This window comes from Mesocricetus auratus, unplaced genomic scaffold (assembly GCF_017639785.1).
Source record: "Mesocricetus auratus isolate SY011 unplaced genomic scaffold, BCM_Maur_2.0 Super-Scaffold_100018, whole genome shotgun sequence".
Lineage (NCBI taxonomy): Eukaryota > Metazoa > Chordata > Mammalia > Rodentia > Cricetidae > Mesocricetus > Mesocricetus auratus.
This window is the reverse complement of record NW_024429199.1, coordinates 1,886,069-1,905,307: the sequence shown is the minus strand read 5'-3', so window position 1 is coordinate 1,905,307 and position 19,239 is coordinate 1,886,069. Positions and strand designations below refer to the sequence as shown.

At 48.1% G+C, this 19,239-nt stretch overlaps 1 protein-coding gene across 2 annotated transcripts in view; it reads right to left on the bottom strand.

The window, feature by feature from the left end:
- Window positions 1-8,441: 8,441 nt before the first annotated feature.
- The window catches only part of Foxo3 (forkhead box O3), a 100,635-nt gene continuing 89,837 nt past the window's right edge, over window positions 8,442-19,239 (bottom strand). For both annotated transcript variants that reach the window (XM_040728303.1, XM_013115798.3), the window contains exon 4: window positions 8,442-12,845. The gene's annotated coding sequence lies outside the window, so the exon portion shown is untranslated. The remainder of the gene's footprint in view (window positions 12,846-19,239) is intronic.

Below are 19,239 nucleotides of genomic sequence, written 5' to 3'. Positions count from 1 at the left end.
CACCAAGATCACCATATTTTTAATAAGTCTCTGTGGTCAACTCTTAACTTCCCCTTGCTGCATGGCCAAACATTTATAGGTTCCAGGTTTAAGACATGAACATTTTGTCCTACAGAAGCCTAAGTGGGCTGGCTGAGATATCTAAACTTTAGAGTTAGTCAGAATCGTGGCCGGCAATGCCCTCGAGTGTTGACATTAAGACGTTGACTGATTTATTACTTATGACACGCACCATCTAGACACCACACACTGGAGAATTTTCTTTCTTTGTCCTTCGACTGGGGAGAGGGAGTACGTTTTAGTACCTGATTACATGGTCTGTGATCAGGGGCTGACTGAGAAGTTCCATTGTCTTTATAAACAGTACTGATGTTACCCCTACTGTGTGTCAAGCTCTAAGGCCTTCCATGCAACGTCTCTTTTAATCCTCAAAGTTACACAAGATAGGATAAAATGGCCACCCCTCCATTTCAGATAATGGAAGCTCAGGGTTTAAGTAACCTTCCTGAGGCCACACAGCATAGCTGGCTGGCCCTCTGTTGCCTCTCTTTTCTTAAAGTTTGAATTCTTAAAAAATGTTTAAGCTCTAATCACTGACTCTAATACTGGCACATAGTAGGTCCTCATGAATACAGGTTGACTGACAGGACCAGTAGACACAGAAGTGATTTGTACACGTTAGCTCTAATCCTCAAGCAAGGTGTTGTCCTTTTCCCTCGGGAAACAGACGAAGGCCCTTCAGCTCTAAGGAGCTGGAGTCCCATGACCGTAGCTACAGCTGAAGTCCCCATGCTTCTCACTAGAGTGGCCCCCAGGTTGCGGGCCGCATGTCCCCACAAAGGGCTGGCTGTTTCCCATCTCACAGACTGCTCACCATCGTAACACTTCCTTGGTTTGAATTCTTTAGTTGACAGATGCTCACATTGTGAAGAACTTACTTGTACTAAATCAGGTCTGTGTGGTGTGCACCACTCAGGGAAGATGTCTGTATTCCTCCAGGGGTGGAGTCCGCCTTGGACACAGCCAGGCCTCAGGGAGGAGGCCTGAACCCTTATGCTCAGGGAGGCATAAACACAGCAATTAAAGCTTAAGCTACCCCAGTAGCCCTCTTTAATTACATTCTTCCTTAAACACCAGCAGGGCCAACAGGGCTGTGGGCAGGAAGTGGTCCATCAGGGCCCATCCTGGAGACAGCAACATCAGAGGCACACACGCGCGTGCACGCGCGCGAGCGCACACACACACACACACACACACACATACACACACACACACATACACCACCACCACCAAGAGGACAGTTTCCCTTCATTTCATGGGTGTGTTTCAGTCTGTTCCCTTCTCGGACTCCTCAGACTAGTAAAAATCTTTCTCTGCATCAGGCAGATAATCCATTTGAGCCACTGTGATGACTGATATCGTGGGCTTGACAGGACCTTGAGTTACCTAGCAGACACACTCTGTGCGCGCCTGTGAAGGGTCACCTGGCAGACACACTCTGTGCGCGCCTGTGAAGACTCACCTAGAGCAGGTAAACCGAGGTGGGAAAACCCATCCTAAACATGGGTGACCTCAAACCCAGACTAAATAAAACCGAGGAAGCAGCGGGGCAGCGGCGTTCTCTCTCTGCTTCCTGACTGCAGGTGCGATGTGACCAGCCGCCTCGTGGTCCTGCCACGATGCCTAACTGTGAGCCGAAATCAACACTCTTTTCTACATTAGGTTGCTTTTGGAAGGCATTTTGTCATAGTGGTGAAAAAATAAATAATACAGCCACTATTTTACCTCACTTCTTTGGAACTGGAACAACAGATTTCATGCGATGACAGGCGTGCTACAGGGCTTGAGATCAGAGAGAACACAGCACCACCTCTGAAACAGACAAGCACTCCCACGTGCGATGACACACCTGCTCTGTCCATCTCCGTTTTGTCTCTACTCCTATGCCCATCCTCCCCATCTGGATCTCCTCTATCATCCTTCCTAATCCATTCCTGCCTTCCCTATCCTCATCTCCACCGGCACTCCAATCTTCTCTCTCCCCATCTCCATAGCCTCGGCTCTATCTCCATCCCCTCTACCCTCCTCCCTGTCTCCGTCTCTGTCTCCACTTCCTGCATCCTCCCCCACTCTATCTCTGATACCCTCATCTGTCTCCATCTCTGTCCCCATCCTCAACTTCATCTTCCCTTCCCTCTCTGCCCCAGCTTCCCTTCTGGGAATTTAACATATTATCATTCAGCAACTTTCTTACTCAAAGCAGTGTCTGTAGCTTGGATTTGAGTCTGTGTGTGCTCCACCTGTGTGTGTGCTCCACCTGTGTGTGTGCTCCACCTGTGTGTGTGTGTGCTTATCTGTGTGTGTGCTCCACCTGTGTGTGTGTGTGCTCCACCTGTGTGTGTGTGCTCATCTGTGTGTGTGCTCCACCTGTGTGTGCTCCACCTGTGTGCGTGCTCCACCTGTGTGCTCATCTGTGTGTGTGCTCTACCTGTGTGTGCTCCACCTGTGTGTGTGTGCTCATCTGTGTGTGTGCTCCACCTGTGTGTGTGCTCCACCTGTGTGCTCATCTGTGTGTGCTCCATCTGTGTGTGCTCCACCTGTGTGCGTGCTCCACCTGTGTGCGTGCTCCACCTGTGTGCTCATCTGTGTGTGTGCTCTACCTGTGTGTGCTCCACCTGTGTGTGTGCTCCACCTGTGTGTGTGCTCCACCTGTGTGTGTGCTCCACCTGTGTGTGTGCTCCACCTGTGTGTGTGCTCATCTGTGTGTGTGCTCCACCTGTGTGTGCTCCACCTGTGTGTGTGCTCATCTGTGTGTGTGCTCCACCTGTGTGTGTGCTCCACCTGTGTGCTCATCTGTGTGTGCTCCATCTGTGTGTGCTCCACCTGTGTGTGCTCCACCTGTGTGCTCATCTGTGTGTGCTCCACCTGTGTGTGCTCCACCTGTGTGTGTGCTCCACCTGTGTGCTCATCTGTGCGTGTGCTCATCTGTGTATGTGCTCCACCTGTGTGTGTGCTCATCTGTGTATGTGCTCCACCTGTGTGTGTGCTCCACCTGTGTGTGCTCCACCTGTGTGTGTGCTCCACCTGTGTGTGTGCTCCACCTGTGTGTGCTCCACCTGTGTGTGTGCTCCACCTGTGTGTGCTCCACCTGTGTGTGCTCCACCTGTGTGTGTGCTCCACCTGTGTGCGTGCTCATGTGCGTGCTCATGTGTGTGCGTGCTCCACCTGCGTGTGCTCCGTTTGTGGCTCAGCACGACCGCCTCATGAAGTTAAATGTTTATGAAGTAGACTTTGCAGATGGGCAAACTGACTCCTGGAGAGGATGAAATGATTTACTCAGTGTCTTAGTGTTCCTAGTGCTATGATGAAACAACTTGGAAGAAAAGGGTTTATTTGCTCACACTTCCACATCGTTGTTCATCACCGAAGGAGGCCAGGGCAGAAACTCAAACAGGGCAGGAACCCGGAGGCAGAGCTCATGCAGAGGCCGTGGAGGGTGCTGCTCACTGGCTTGCTCCCCATGGCTTGCTCAGCCTGGTTCTTATAGAACCCAGGACCACCTGCCCAGGGGTGGCACCATCCACAATGGGCTGGGCCTCCCTCATGAATCACTAATTCACAAAACTTTCTACAGGCTTGCCTGCAGCCTGACCTTATGGAGGCTTTTGTCAATTGAGGCTCCGTCCTCTCTAGGGACTCTAACTTGTGTCAAGTTGACATAAAACTAGTCAGCACACTCAGGGGACATGGTTGTGGTGGTAGATCCAGGATGAGAAATACATCATTTGATGTTCTTTTCCAGGACGTTTGAGTCTCTTAGATCTTGACTGTGATTCAAAGAAGCGGACTATGAATATGGCTATCACCAACATCCTGGAGAACATCAAAGAACAGGAGAGCAGAGAGGTCTTAAAAATGGTCACTCTCACTTTTCATTATTCTAATGAGTTCATTAATGTTTGATTCATTTTGCTGTATAGTTTTGTTCAATTTTTTTTTTTTGGAGACAGGGCTTTTAAGTGTAGCCTTGGCTGACCTGGAACTCACTCTGTAAACCAGGCTGGCCTCAAACTCATAGAGATCTGCCTTGAATGCTTTTATCTAGCAAAAATGATCCACCTCTCATGGAGGGTGGGTCTGGATGAAGCATTGGCTCAGAACTTGCTCAAAGGGTATGTGGACACATCTGGGCACACTCATGCCATCGGCATGGCCCTGCAACCTTGCTTCCATTTCACTAAGGACATTGGCCATCATCCCGATAGAGCTTGGTTGTGCAAGGCTCAAGTGGATGTGGTCCTATTTCAAGGCAGGCCTCCCTGCTGACTCTGGCTTTGCAGTCCACGGAGGTGTGTGCGGCTTATTCCTACCCCAGCTTCTTGTCCCCATCTGCTGCCACCACAGGGTAGGCAGTGGGAGGGTGTGAGGATTTCTCTTTTGGATAGCAACTCCCCCTCCTAACGGAAGAGCAACCAGGGAGCACCCAAGGGCTCCCAGCCTTGAGAAAAGCTTGCAGAACCTTTGGAATAGGGTTGCTCGGAGGCTGGCAGGCTGCCCCCCGGAAGCGCTCATCTCTCAAGCACAGCAGAGAAATCTTCCCTCTGCTTGTGCAATCTCACTGTGAATAGGTCTGCGTGTGTGGTTTGGAGCCAAAGAGACCGGACTTGTTTCTTTTGGGGTGATAGCGTCCCTCTGGAATTCTGGGAGGGGACTGACCCGGCTGGGCGGTTCATCTGCTGACCCTGAGGCAACGCAGTCCAAGCTGTTGGCGCAAGGGGAGGAGACTGTGGCCAGACTGGACGGACAGGCTGGCAGCTAGACTTCCTGGTGTGGCTTTCCTTCCCCTTCCTAGCAGTGTCAGGTGGCCCTGGAGTGGCCTGTGAGATCTCCACCCTTATCCTCACTTGTCCCTTGGGACTCATTTGACCCTTGCCTTGCCTTAGGTGTAAAGTTAAAGAAGTTTCCAGTGGGGAGGGAAACACAATTTGCAACTGTATTTTTAAAATATTAAAATTATGAGTCAGTAAGAAAACAGATTTTCATTGTGTTGTGAGCTGGTTGGTTCATCAGGGGATAGTTGGGCCAACCTACACATACAACTTTTGTCTCAGCAGTTCCGCATTTGGGCATTAGTCCTCCAAAACCCCTGGAGCACGTGTGACATAACTATGTATAAAAGTATTTATTGCAATGTTGTTGAGAACAACAAATGGCTGGAGGCAATCCGGTGTCAGATCTATCAACAGGGGGGTCTGGGTTAAGTCAATTATAGTGCGTATAGAAAGTGGAATTCTACCAGAGTAGCCAGGACATGAATTATTTCTATTTTTATATTTTACCTTGCATTATTTCTCCCTAGCCAGTTTTATATTAGTATATATTACTTGAATTCTGCATTTTATTTTCTTATATAACTATGTAAGGTTACAAGGATACATTTGTAAGCATATTTGATATGAGCATTTTCTCTGTAGAGGGACAGTTTTCATGACTACTGTTTTAATGGCTGTATACTATTCCTTTGTTCTGATCACGCTCTTCCTTATCTAAGATGTAGGCAGGCAGAAGTTAAGGAAACCCGAGCCTGTGAAGACACGGAGTTCCAATGGCACCAGTCATTTGGTGCTCTTAAGAAGTGTAGTTATCAAATTACCACCACTTCTAGTCCCTGTTACCCTTCTCCCTTTTATTATCTGCTCCAGTCTTAGGAGTCAAACCAGTCCACCTCCATGGTTTTGAAGCTGTCTTTATACAAGCTATCTTTTCTTGGTTTTGTTTTGGGTTTTTGAAACAGTGTTTCTCTGTGTAACATCTCTGACTGTCCTGGAGCTAGCTCTTGTAGTCCAGGCTGGCCTCGAACTCAGAGATCTGCCTGCCTCTGCCTCCTGAGTGCGGGGATTAAAGGTGTTCACTGTCACCTGGTTTATCTCAATACACCCCTCCTTTGGTAAGTTACAATAGGATGCACATACTAATGAAGGCAAGACACTCTGGCCTCCCTCCCCCAGCCTCAGCCATTGCAATATGTCTACTAACCTCTCCATCAGCTATTCAACTCGGCCGGAAAGAACGTGAGAGGTTGATGGTGCAGCCGTTTGAACCCTGAGGAGTCCTGTGGGCGCCATATTGGAGCAGTTCTCTAGTTATCATGGCTTCTCTTTTCCTCAACACCCTCCTATACTCTGCCAAAGCACGCCCTGGGCCCTGCGTTTCTAAAGGTCACCTTTGTTCAGGTCCTGCTGGTTCCCATTCTACTGAAGAGGCGGCGGAGTTCCTCGGTCTGGAATGTCTGGCAGCTTGCTTTTCTTGCTAGAGTTCGTGTTTCTTGGAGTACAACAAGTCCTAAATATGCCCACTAGTCACTCTCTCCTGAGGCAGTCTTAACTTTTCCTTGTCTCCTGAGTTCTGATGTCCTCTGCTGGTCCAGCTCTCAGTCAATTGTGTTCCAGTCTTCTGTGTCACTTGTGGAACTCATTCACTCAGGCAATCAGCCTGGGCTGGGTCTGAGCATCTCAGTTTGGTCCCTTTAGCCTATCTTACTATGGAAAGCAGGATGGCTGACGCATAATAGTTACTGCAGATTGAACCACCACAGCGCCTGTGCCAACCCAAGAAAGGTACTGAGATCACTTCAGAAGCAGGGAGGCATGCTTGCTGCACAAAATCTTCAGAGAACCTCACATGCACACAGACATAACCTGTTCTTTAGGTTTTCATGCTGACAGCATTAAACTGCATTCTTTTTAGAAACGGTTCCTTTGTATATGGCGCTTCCCCTGCATGCCCTCCCGGATGCTCGGACCACCACCCAAGAGAGAGAATGAGAGCCAGCCCCTCCTCTTCCTCATAAAGACTCAGTTGGTCCGAACACCTGAAGCCCTAAGATGCTGTCACCAAGATGCCACTACAGAAGAGCAGCCATCTCTTCAGGCCTCAACTACTGTATTCTTGATTAGGAAAATCTGGAAGGAATTGTTCCTCTAGCCCTGCAAGTGCACGGGCTTCTGGGCCAGGACCACTGCTCTCTTCAATGGAGCAGGTCCCCTGGTGTTCCTTCTTCACCCCATGCCTGCTCATTCCCACCATCCAGCTGACTTAAAAAAAGACACCCAGAGCACCATGGGCCGCTCCCCACCAGACAAGCTGCCTCCCTATTTCCTGCTTCCCCAAGCTTCTCAGGCATGGCTGTGTGTTTGAGAGTTTGGTTAATGGCTAGGAATTCTACTTTTCTCTGTTAGTGGCCACTGAACTGCAGCTGTGGACTATGATTTGGACGGTATATGTCTACAGAGCCTTTGATGTCTTGAAAGCCTTGCCCAGACTATCTGAGTAAGAATTAAAGATCCATACACTTTCCTTTTAAATCAGATGTGGAAGCAGGGCAGTCCCCAGCCCTGGCTCTGATTTGGGGCATAGCAGGGACACATTACATCTAGTAGTGCATAGCACAGCCAAGGCTGGGGCCAGGTGGTAGCTCTCTTGAGGCTGTCACAGGTTTGGCTACTGCCATACAGACTTAGCGATCATCAAAGGGATTTTAACTTACTGTTGGTGGTATTTTCACCTGGCTTTCAGAACTGTCTTATAACAACGGGCATTAGAGGGTCGCTTTCATCTTTTGGGAACAGAATCTGGGTACAACGTCAGGTGAAAAAGACACCTCTCCCAGTTGGATGCCAGAAGATGCTAAGGGTTTTCACTTTGTAAAGGGTCACTAATGGGAGAGAAGCAGACTGAAGGCAGGGTTTATCCTGCTTATAAGACACAACTCACCCCAAGAGCCTGACTTGAAAATCTTCCACCTCATTAAACTGAAATATGAACTAGCTTGTGTCTTAAGGCCTTTACATAGTTCTTGAGAGGTTTCGATTAAGTGCAGTGATTTTACAACATGTATTCAAGAAAGAAATGACTGAGACAACTTAGGATAGTTTTGCAATGTTCTGTCCCTCCCAATAGCACGGACAAAGTCAGGAGTGAGCGTAGACACAGTTGGTGCTGGTTCTGTTGCTACCACGGTCTGGAGATTGTTTGGGCTTTCAGTGTACCAGGAGGGCCTGATGATGGCCAGTGGTTATTCACTGGGCTCATGGGAGCAGGACTTCTGTAGGACCGGTCAGTCCGTTAAGGCAGAGTCTGACTCCCGCCTTCATATTTAACAGCTCCCCAGGGGCTTTATGACTCAGTGCATGCCAGGCCCGCCATCAGCCAGTGTGAACCCTGTGAATGTACTTTATTAAACTGCTTGTCTACGGAGGTCAAAAGTGGGGTGGAGCAGGAGTTTACTGGGCTTATTTAGTTTAGATGTAATAGCCTTGCAGGCCTCTGCCTCTCCCAGCCAGGGAAGTGACCCATCCCACAGGAAGACTGTCACACAAACCCAACCATTTCACCTGTGGGGTGCACAGGACAGTGGTGATGACAGACTTCTGGTCATGGGACAGAGTGTCATCAATGCTTTATTTACATGCGTCACCATCTCTTTTACAAACTAGATTATGGTTTTAAATGGAATACACAGGCATATCTACAGACACCAAGGGAAGTAAGCATCTCCATTTCACTGGAAAGGGGTAGATTCCCAAATCAAACTGGTTTTGATCCTTGAGAAGAAGGCGGTCAGGCTAATTCATGGCAATGTATGGTTGGACGAGGTCCTCAAGACTCAGAATGCAGCACAGTAGTGTTTGCTTAGATTGGATGAGCTGTTTCACACCGCATGACAAGCTGCTTCTCAGGTGTCTGAATACAGCCACACGCCACACTAAATTCTAGTTTGTGTAGGGCAGAAGCAAGAAATCAAAACAGATAAGCCATTTTTACAGAAACTGTATACAGAATTGGTTTTTCATTCATGCAACTTTTTTTTCCTTAAAAAAAGTTAAACATGTGAAGCCCAAATGCACAAGACATTTTTCAATATTCACGAATTCTTCTGGTCTCTCTCACATCTGTTTACATTTTCCACGTACATAATGTGCTCGGACAAGGACACAAGACAAGGCTGATTGCCAGGCAATGAGATAATTCTAGAGAAATAAGCGACCAGACACACACACTTTTTTTTTTTTTAAACCAGCTGCACTAGTATTCCTGGAGTGTGGCAGAGGCCTTGTAATCATTAACTCATGAAAGAAAAATACAAACGCATAAAACTCAACAAGTGAAAAAATGCTGCATCCATCTAATCTGCGTGTTCTACACTGAAGACTTAGTGCAAACACCTCACACCCCTGTCAGCGACCTGGGCAGCTGCTCTAAAGTCTTGTTTGGCAGACACTCCCACAAGCCATCTCTCCCACCTCATCCCCTGGTCCCCTGCTGTTCCACCCCACAAATGGCTTCTTTGTACCTCTGTACCAGCGGCTGCTTTTCTACACAAGTTCTGCTTTTAACGTTAAAAAGAACATAATTGTGCCTAATCATATATGGTCCCCAAATCTGCCGAGGAGGAGAATACCAGTCTATACCGCCTTTCCTTTGTTTCTACAAAGAAACAGAGTTGTTTATGTCCCCTCAGGCCCAGGGACAGACTTGCTTTCTCTCTGCTTCACTTCTGAAGGTCTTTTCCAGAAGATTCCAATGCTGCCTGTTCATTCAGAGGAAGGCAAGGTTGTCTGTCCCTGTGACCTTGGATCTGCATATGGGTTTAGATGTTGGCTGAAGTCACACCTGAGATGGGATGGTACCTCCTCTCCTGGGGGAGTGAGCTAAGATGTCCTCTCCTCTGGATGGGAGAGCAACACACATGGTGCTAATCATCAACCTAAAAAACTATGTCCGGTGTCAGTGCCTGTGTGCATGTCCTCCATCAGCAGGAAACTCAGGGAGAGTCCTATGTGCTTCAGCAGTCGTCATGTCCCAGAGGATACCACGAAGACACCTCCTCAGATGCAGTCAGAGTTAACAAGTCCAGGGCGGGGAAGGCTTGCCACATGCTCTTCTCTAGCTTTGGTACAAGATGTCAGGCTTGGGAGCCTGACGAGACCACGGAACCCAAGAGAGCTTCAGTCTTTAACAGTAGGCACTCCGTTTCCTATATTGTCAAGTGTGCTGGGCTCCCTAGGAAGGCTCACACAAGCAATTCTCATCAGGATTCTCCATCACAGCAGCTGGCCCTAGCCTAGCAGGTCACGAGATCTGCTCTACGGAGCATTTCACTGTTGGGGACTTAAGACATTGAGAATGCTACTTGATGGGCAATGACCAGCCTACCCTGAAGGCAGGGTTCCAACAGAAGGTACAGAGGGCCCAGGCGTCACCTCTGCCGAGTCTGACTGCCACAGACCAAGGCTTCTTAAGCCTGTCTGTTAGGGACCCTGAGGGTGGGTGTGCATGGGTCCTGGGCCTGGCAGGCCTTAGCTCTCCACACATCCTATGTGTGGACTCTTTATTATTTTAAAAAGTAAAATATATCAAAGCATTCTACCTCTGATTTTCTGGTCTACTGAGGCCGCCCTGGGCCTCTCATGGTCCTTGCTTCAGCTTATAATCTGTTTCTAGGACATTCTGTGAAACTTGGTGCCTGAAATCCAACAAATACTGGGAAAGTAAATAAATGAGAAGTTACGTGTCTAAAAGGAATTCAACGTTTTAAAACTGGGGGAATACACTGGAGGGTTGTCTTCCCTCTTCCGGAGCCTGTAAACTGCATAGCCAAGTGGCTATGTTGTGAATTAGTCTGCTCGTTTCTTTAAACTCAGGAGAGAATTCGCAGGGCCCTCCTGTTGGAAGCACTTGGGGTTATCCCTTGTACCTGAGCTCTTTCCACTCCCTCAGCTGTCACCCCCATGAGTGCAAGCACTCTGGGAAGCCGACCTGCCAGCCCTCTGCCTGAAACTACCCAGGTTGAGTGGACAGCTGACTGCCGGAGAGTCAGGGAGTGACTAGCATCACCACAAAGGAGCCAAGTAAGCAGGTATGTTTCACTGACAAGCGGACCACGTGACTACTATACACATTTTCAAAATTAGACTTTAAAAATGAAGACTATAAACATGTAGCAGTTTGGAAAAGGCAATGTGCTATAGGCTTGCTAGAGCCACAACCGAGTGACAATGTACAGATTCCCGAGAAGGCAGAGTGAAACCGACAGGGCCATTGCTCAGATATGGTAATCCAAGTGAGGCAGGAAAGACGCATGACAATACCAAATGGAACTCTCATTATGCTAGAAGCTGTGATTGCCACCAACATCACCCCTCGAGCAATCATAAAGCAAAGGTGCACAGGGGGGCCGGTGGTAGGTGCAGGGGACCGGGTGGCACGGCCGTGTTGGTGTCCACTGCCACAGTGCAAGCAAGAGCAAGAACTCAAGCAGGGAGACTGTGCTGGAATATCAGCCCACATTCCTAACGCCATGCATAAAGTTCCATTTTTGTACTGTACATGGTAAAATACATTTATACACTTATATGCTTAATGCTTTTTATGCAAAGAAGAGTCTTTGTATATCACCTTGGAGAAGTAAGTATATGCTGTGCTAACCAGGCATCATCACACCAGTTTTGTATGTACCAAAGGTGTTCCCAACTATGCAGCCTGTCAAAGGGCAATGAATACACTCACACTTTGCAGGTTAAACAGAAAGCACCTATACAGCACCATAACTTTTTGAAAACAAACAAACAAAAAATGAGATTCATAGAAGCAGAGAAAATTTAAAAAAAAGTATAAACTGCCTTATCTTGTATTCCCAAGTGTCACTTGTACAATTACACCCTAAGCTTATATATATATCACCTTGTATGCTATTGCCTGTCACTCATACACTTCTAGAAAGATCAGAGTACACACAGCAAGGTTGAAAATAATCAAAAGATGTGTATGTTTCAAAAACAGTGAAGTTGGACCTGCCTTAGTGCAGACTTGGTTTGCCGGTTTCACGCATTCCTCATGGCACTCTTTTTTAATGGTCCACCAGCAATCCCCTATCTCCTATGAAGCAGAACACCACACATTTTTTTCTTCTTTTTTCCTCCTTAAAACTAAACCCATTCGTGGCATTTGGCAATGAGCAGTAGCTGCGCTTTCCTGAGGAGGTCCTAGTTCTAAGAGCAGACACTGTCTACTGCATTAGCTGAGGAGAATGACAGGACCATAAGCCCTACTGACCAGGCAGCTACAGGGTGGGCACTGGGGTCCCCATCCACAGACCACCCCAACTCAGAACTGGAGACTGCTGGGTCGAACGCCTGCCTTCATTTGCTTCGCCTACGCATAGTTCAGTCCTGGACAGGGCAAACAATTGTGCCATTGTTCAGTTTTTAGAAAAGGATAATTTTCTACCAAACAAAAGAAGAAAAAAATCCCCCTTTAGTTTATGTAATGTGTTAAGTTTGTGGAGTTCCACGGGCTCCGAAGCTTAGGATGCTCAAGCCAGACTGGGAACTGGTACAGCACTTTTCCTTCCGCTTGTAAGTGTGCTAGGGGAAGGGCAGTTAACATCTTAACAGAAAAATACTGCAAGTTACTGTGTGTAAAAAAAACTCAGAGGGTCAAAGAGAAACAAACACAGAACAACACTTAAAGTATCCCATAAACCATGGTAGTAAAGCACTAGAGAATTGCGGACGGGGCTCCCGGTGTGCTCTGCAGGAGTGGTGGTGCTGAAGGGTGCTGTCCTTGCTGGCAGGTCACTCGGAGTTAGATTTGCATACATTACAGAGTTCTGTTCCACGGGTAAGGGCTTCACCCAGGGCCAGGGCTGCTAACAGTCTCTGCTGGGTCAGGAAAATGGCGTAGGATTCACAAAGGTGTCAAGCTGTAAACGGTGTCACTGTCCACTTGCTGGGAGCGGATTTGGCAAAGGGTTGTCTCTGTAGGTCTTCTGTCAGTGTGAGGGTCTAAAAAGAGAAAAGAAACCAGTTACTACAGGCATTCTGAAAGCCACGGGAAGAAGCCGGCTGCTCCATCGGTCTGTCCACAGAGCCCAGGATTTGTGCAGTGAAGCTAAACATCTCAAGTCTGAAACTGAAGGACAACGCAGGGAAGTACTTACCATAGTTCTCTGTTCCTGTTGCAGCATCCTAAGGCTAAAAGCCCAACAGGAATGGGATCAGGCTCCCTGGGATGACAGCGGTCAAAGCACACGGGTGCTTTTGGTGGGCCGTGTTCAGTTAGGAGAGCCAGGGTATGGTTTCAGGGTCTGGTCTAGGTTTCGGAAAGTGGTACTTTTGAGGTTCTCCCTATCAGCCCAAGACTTACTTGGCAGCCAAGACTTAGTGAGATTCCACGGGGAATCTTGGCTTCTTTGCTGGTGGGAGAACCAAGTCATCTCAAGTGAGCTATCTTAGGAATTAAGACTATATTACACCTTTTTTTTTTTTTTTTGAGAAACAACAACAACAACATGTATAAAACCAGACAAGTTCCCAAGGAATATAATTTTCCCCCTCATGATAGGGTTTCTCTGTGTAGCCCTGGCTATCCTGGAACTTGCTTTTGTGGACCAGATTGGCCTCAAACACGCAGAGATCCACCTGCCTCTGCCTCCTGAGTGCCAGGATTAAAGGTGAGAGCCAACACTGTCCGGCCTCCCACAGAACATCTTGCTAATATCATCATCATCATCATCATCATCATCATCATCATCATCATCATCATTCTGTGTCCACAGCCAACAGTGGAGGTCTTCCCAGAGCACCGGAGTCCAGGGAGCCCAATTAAGGGCACTGGGTGCTCTTCAGGAGAACTTGGGCTCATTTCTCAGGACCCACATGGCAGCTGACAACTGTCTGTAACTTTAATTCCAGGGGATCTGAGACCCTCTTCAAACCCCCACAGGCACCACACATGTGATGCACTTATATGCATGTATGCAAACACTGCTAATGCAAAATAAATAAATAAATAAATCTTTCAAAAAAAAAGTATGCTCAGTGATGAAGCTAAAGTTATCAGCATGACAGGCATAAAATGTGTTAGACACTGCTGGATGTCCTGGGGAGCAGAGCAGGGCAGGCACTAACTAGCACCTGGCACCGCAGCTGCATACCGCCATCTTCCCACCAGGCACAGGGCTGCCAGAATACAGCGAACTCTCACGCGGTGTAGCGCATTCGCTACCTCCCCCCTTGTGAGACTACTCCGTGACTTCTCTCCATTCAGACTGTCAGTAGGGCAACCTTAGTTGCCACATTCTCCTTGGTGACCACTCTAAAGAGCAGAAGGAAGCTTGTCTTTTTATTGGCGGCAAAGACAGTAAATTAGGAAAAGAAGGCCCCTCTCTTTCTGTGCACCCCTGGTCTGGCTGAGGACTTTTTCTGGGGGATATTCTGTTTTGTAAAGCCACTATACAATTTTATTTTGGCCTATGAAATAATGGCCTGTTAGTTATAGAGGGAGAACGGGCTAAAATAACTCTAGGCCCCGCTATCTGCGAGGAACCTGGCCTGTAGACACTGTTCTGAGTCTTCTGTGTGGGTCCTGAAAGCGTGGTCTAGCAGGAGCTCACAGACCAAGTCCTTTCAAAGGCCTAGGCTTTTCCCTTCACAGTGAGAGCTAAGAAATCACAGCCTAACATCACTATGACACTAATCATCAGGGGACTAGGCTCCCCAAGTCCCAATCATGACTCTCTGTAAGTGTCTAGGGAGAAGTGGTAAGGTATTACCTAATTCAGACCCCTCCCTGGCCCCCTTTGGTGTTAATTATTCTGCCGTGAAAACTAGTGCATGATGGGAAGACGGCGCACTTCATTCCCCAAGAACAGAGGCTGAGTGTGCAGCCTGCTCTAATGCTGGGGCGGGAACAACTTGGGAGGGAAGCATTTAGAGTGCTCCTAGGCACCCAACATGTCATCATCTAGATAGGACTGGTCACGGGCCCTGAAACTGGGACACGGGTCTCACCACAGTAGTCCAAAGCCACACCAGCAACAATCCCCAGGCTGCCACACCCACAGTCCCTCAGCAAAGGCCCAGCATCTTCTGGGAATGTCATCATTAAAAAGAAGCAGCAGCACTAATCATCTCTCCCCTTTCTGCAGAATGGGGTGGGGCTATCTGTGACACTATGTGCCAGACTTCCCTCCAGGGTCTCAAGCAATGCCTCCAGGGGAGGCCTGTGCAGGAAGCTGCCTTGGTGTCTGTGGGCTGAGCCAACAGGGCCAGGGCCAGTGCCTACATAGGGCATATTACACACACACACACACACACACACACACACACACACACACACACACACACACACACACACACACACACACACACACCCGTCACTTCATCCCTCCTCTGGGATGCCACTGCTTTGTTTAGTTTTTCTTTTCTGAGGTAGAAGGAACAGTGTGAAGGAACCAGACAAACACTGAAGAGAAACACACTCATCCTAAAGTGGAAGGCATTGAGGACTGAGGTGAACAAAGGCGTCCTAAGGAGAACAGCCCTTTCATGTCCTAACAGCTTCTGCAGCTCATTGCTGGTTCCTGTCCATCAAACAGGAGCTGAAAAGGAAGGGGGCAAAGAGACAGGACCAGCCACCAACTGGGGTGATGCTTGGACTGGGTTGGTTGAGTTGCGTGGGTTTTATAGGAGCTCATGTTGATTTAGCTAGTTATGAGGCTTGTGCATGTGTTGATGCCCCTGTAGCTTAAATAAAGCCAGACTTACTGGAAGCAGACAGCTGACAAACTTTGCAGCCGTTACTCTGCAGTTACTAAGCAATATCCCAATCACAATATAAAAATGCTGTCCTGTTCCACCAGCGACTTGCATGGATGGGGAGGAAGAAGAGGCCTCCTCTCTCCTCCCTAAGTTTGAAATCAGGAAAATAAAGTGGTACATTCTAAAAATATCGGCTGACAGGTAGTCCCTCTGTAATTTGGCATCTATGGGGAAGACAGGGCTCTGCCTAATTATCACCATCAAGCCACACGATGCTCTAAGAAAGGGAGATGCCTCCAAAACGACACCAAACAGAACCACCCAGTCAACTTGAATTTGGACACGGAGCATAAAGGTTCCCCTGCTGTCCGCCCACAGCTGACTCCACTGAAAAGCCTGCACTTGTCAGCAGTGTTTTTATCTGCTTGCCAGAGGAGAAAGGAGACCCCAATAACTGAATACGATGTGGGAGGAGGAGAGTTGGATGAAACCCTCACGTCCACAAGCCCATGAAGGTTAGTTAGTGGCTACTTCCTGGCCAGAAGTTCAACTGTCTGGAAGAAGTCTGCCAGGAAAGCAAAGTTAGAAGGAAGCACCAAGACCTTTGTGCTTTGAAACAGATGAACTCTTGGGCAGGCTGGGACCAAGTGCGGAACACCCAGGGCTAAGGAAGGAAACCTTCAGTTGACAGGGTGGCCTCTCATGAGTTCAGAGAACAGCTGTGGGTTTCCGGGTTTCAATATTTTTGCTGGAGCACAAAGGAATGCTTGCTGTACCACTCACCAGTGACCTGTCACACTCAGCAAAGCCTTCAGTGCTGGTGCCACCGGAGGCAAAACATCCTTGTGACTTTTTAAAAACGACTTATTTTTATTTTATGTGCACTGGTATTTAGCCTGCATGTGTGTCTGTTTGGATTTGTGGACAGTTTTGAGCTACTGTGGCTCTTAACCACTGAGCCATTTCTACAGTCCATTTTTGTGAGTCTTAAGTTAGGCAGCCACATCTGATTTTCTTTTTTATTCTTTTTTTTTTTTTTTTGAAACAGGTTCTCATGTAGCCCAGGCTGTCCTTGAACTTATCCTCCAGTCTCAATGCTATACCTTCCTTTGAAACACCCCCATGGAGTTCACCTCCAAAGGTAAACATTATGCACTACAGGAAAAAGGGAAACCCTGCCTTTTTTTTTTTTTTTTTTTTTTTGGTTTTACGAGACAGGGTTTCTCTGTATTGTTTTGGAGGCTGTTGGTCCAGCCCGGCCTCGAACTCACAGAGATCTGCCTGACTCTGCCTCCTGAGTGCTGGGATTAAAGGCGTGTGCCACCACCGCCCAGGGAAAAGCCATCTGTATAAAAACCCATCTAGGCATGCGCTGTCTAGGAGCCATGTTAGGCACTGGACAGGCAAGTAAGGAGCTTCTAATCACACTGGAAGGCAAGTTTCTATTTGGTGGCAAAGCCTCCCAGAAGGAAGCCCAGACCCTGTGTAACCAACCTGTCTGGAGGGATGAGTATGTTCTAAGGAGAGATTTGTGTTCTATGGAAAGAATAGACCACAAGAAATTAGGATCTGCCCAGGAATCTCCCGCAGAAGAGGAAATGGCTGACGCCCTTGAGGTGGGTGTCAAGAGAGGAACTTATCTCCAGGAGAAAATTTTACACCTAGCTAGAGGACCTGGCAGGGGACACTTGGCAGTGAGCAGGTGGTGGGCAGGGACCAGCAAATCACCTATTACTTTCTATTTGAACCCTACTATCATACCGTCAGGATCCCTGAAGGCAACCCTGGGGAGTCTCGGGATCATCTGTCCCTCTGCCCAATATGGCAACAGTGAATACATGGTCCCTTTCTGTCTTTTATTACTGTCTCCTTTAGTTGGTTGTTGAGGACAGACGGCTGAACCAGGTTGTGACCCCTCCAGTGTGGTAGCAAGAGCTCTTCCTACCAGGCGAGTAAACACAGAAGAGACAACACTTATGGTAACGTGGAAAGGCACTGACCTACACACGTTACTTAAAAACACAAAGCTCAGCTTGCAGAAAAACAGGTGAGACCTGTGCCATGCTGGGCAGGGCTATCTCCTCAGGAGCATGCTGTGGGTTTTCAGGTGACAGGGAACGCCTCCAAGGCCTGGCTGAGAAGGCTGGAGACAGCACCCTCAAGAGCCTGTCTGTCTGCCCTGTTGGCCAGCCTTTGTGCTGTGCTGACAGAGTGTAGGGAGGCCATGGAAAAGGACACTCTCCGGACTTCGCAGCTGAGGACAGAGTGGTGCCAGGAATGAGTGGAGGCTGGGGACAGTCTGTCTAGGCCTTGAAGGCAGGCGACAGACCCCATGCAGCTTGCTCTCCTGTGCATGCTCTTCGGGGTTAGATGCTTCCGACTCACCGAACACGCAAAGTCTGGGATTCTATTCTTTCAAAAGAAACACTTTTGTCAAGCATGGTGACCCATGCCTTTAATCCTAGTACTAGGGAGTGCAGTGGAATGCAGATCATGCTAAGTTCAAAGCCAGCCTGGTCTACATAGCAAGTTATAGGCCAGCCAGGGCTACATAGTGAGATACTGTCTCAAAAAATGAAACAAACAAATCAACCAACCAAAAAACCCAAACCCAACCCAACCCAACCCAAAAGAACCACTTTTGGGGTGGGGGGTGGGGTTTAAGATTCTCTCCTGATTGTGGTTAATTACCCTCAACTATAACACCCAAAAGTTGAACTGGCAGACCTGTGGGATCAAGTGCCACCATCTTCCACACACTGCACCAGTGTGCCAAGCATACAGCACACACTCACCTGCGAGTCATCTCGGGGACACTTCGCCCAGCCTGCCCTCCTCCTACCCAGGTGAATCACCAGGCAGACCTTCACTCCGCCTTCCCCAGATGCTCCCTGTTTCACGGCTACGCCTTGCATCTGGCACTTAAGCACTTAGAGCCCACACTCTGAGCTCCGGATACACTGAATTCCTTGAAAGCAGGACAGAGTCTTTAGGATGATTCAAGCACCAAGGACGGCCTGCTATTTTAAGAGCACCATCTCAGACATAGTATTTGCCCTCAAGCAGCATAAATTCCTGTGAGTGAAATAAATCGTCCCGATGTCCCAAGTAACCTGGAAAGCTTACAGGGAAAACAAAAGTTCATAATAGACTTTAGCTGAGTATGTTGGAGTGGCCCTTACTTCCTGCCTATGCCAGCACCCAGTGTCCTGCGACTGCTGCTGCTTCTAGGACCTCTTCACATGTGCCAAGAGTGAGACTCACTGGCACACAGACACTCAGTCCTGCTTGTGGAACAGAACCTAAGAATTGTAATGCTTCCCGGGGAGGAGGCACTTCAAATACGTTTCTAAAATTCCTGTTTCTTGTGAGATGAAACTGAATACAAGGCATATTTTAACATTCAATGGATTCATAAACTATATAATAATCAGCCTTCCTTTGTTTCTGTACACCCCACCACATAAAGCCCTCAAATCCCTACATCCTGCCTGTAACTCCAGTTCCAGGGCTTCTGACAGGCTCACACACACACACATACAGGTAAAACACTAGTGCACATAACATGAAAAGAAACAGTTACAAAAAAAGTCTTGCTATTCTGTCTCAAGCTGCTATCACAATGAAGTGATTTACC